Raw genomic sequence first — 1,607 nt, 5'->3', positions numbered from 1 at the left:
TATTGTATTTATATATTTATATTTATATATATATATTTATATAATGGTACAAAATGGCTGGGGTTATGGCCATGGATGGAGGGAAGAAGTAGGCTGGCCTGTGGAGTTCACCTTGGAAAGCTAGTCTGATGGCGGAGGTGGGAGGAGAATGGGGAGGCCACTGGGTCCTTGGCATTCTGACCCCTCTCCTCTGGGCAGGAAACAGTCAGTTTGGGGAGTCTTGGGTCAGGGGTGGGGGGCTCATGGGCACAGGGCCCAGGTTGAGGCAGGGCAGGCAAAGTGCCTGGCAGGATGGAGGGCAGGTGGCCTGTGAACAGAGGCCGGGCCCTGGCCCCTGGGAGGTGCTGGGGGGGCAGGAGCCTGCGGCCAGCCCTGGAGGAAGCGCTTGACCTGGCTGACGGTGGACTGAGGACAGCACCAGACTGGGAGAAGTGGGGGCAAATTCCCTTTGTTTCACAGCTGCCAACGCGAGACCAGGCCCTGCAGATCAGGAAGGCTGGGGACGGGGCCATGGCAGAAGACACTTTGTCTAGAAATGGCCCTGGGCCCTGGAGGCGGGGCGTAAAAGGCCTCAGCCAGGGAACTGCCTTGCCACCTCACAAGGCAGGAAAGGAAGTGAGAAAAGGAGAAGTGTTTACTCCTGGGGCCGAGAGGGGGCAAAACACTCAGTCGTGTATGGCTTCAGCTCTCACCAGAGGCATTGGGGAGCTCTTCTGGGGAAGAGCAGGGGACTGAGGGAGAGGCAGTGGCTGCGCCTGGGTGGGCAAAGAGCCCTGAGCCCTGGGCAGAGGGTCCTTGCCAGTAAGTAGGCAGGCAGAAAGGATGTGGTAGGACACTCTCCTGCTCCCTGTCCAACACCTTCTCTATTCCATCCTCAGGGGTGGAGGCTGGAGGGAGACAGACTGACTCAACCAAACCCTTTTCCTTCCTCCTTTGGGCAGAAGCAGCTGGTGGCAGCCTCTGGAAGAGTCAGGGCCCTGGGGGTTACCTGGCCCAGGGCCATCTGGGCCACCCTGTCTCTCCTCCATGGCTCCACTCAAGGGGGCCACACAGCCTCCACCTCTTCCTCCTTTCCTTCATCCCAGACTGGGGACCAAGGACTTCAAGTTCTGGCTAAGATGTAGCAGCAGGGGACCCTAGACATCCACAGCTGGGAAGCCAAGGCCCCATGTTACCTGTGTGGGGCAAACACGCATGCATGTGCACGTGTTCTCCTGGATCACTCAGCAGCAGACAGGCTGCCAGCCTGGGGGTCTCAGCATGCTGGGGCTCTCCAGGTGGAAGCCCAGGTGGTCTGACCTCAGTTTAGTGGTGGGGCATCTGTCATTTCACCATTTGGCGAGGGGGCTGGAATGGTATCTTTTATGGACCCAGGGACACCGTGAACAGTGGGTAGGTGTGCTGTACTGCATGTCCCTGGGTCCAGGGGAATGGAAGGGGCAATAATTTGAAGAAGGGGGGAAAGGTTTCTTTTATCCTTTTTTTTGTGTGACTTCTATCAAAACACAGAAATACAGCACACGCACAAACCGGCACAAAAGCGCAGCGCTCTATTTACAGCTACGGCTGGCACCTGCCCACCTGGCCAGCCGCCTGCAGGGAAGGGT

The sequence above is a fragment of the Equus asinus genome, chromosome 20 (assembly GCF_041296235.1).
Source record: "Equus asinus isolate D_3611 breed Donkey chromosome 20, EquAss-T2T_v2, whole genome shotgun sequence".
Classification (NCBI taxonomy): domain Eukaryota; kingdom Metazoa; phylum Chordata; class Mammalia; order Perissodactyla; family Equidae; genus Equus; species Equus asinus.
Note: the sequence above shows the minus strand (reverse complement) of the source record.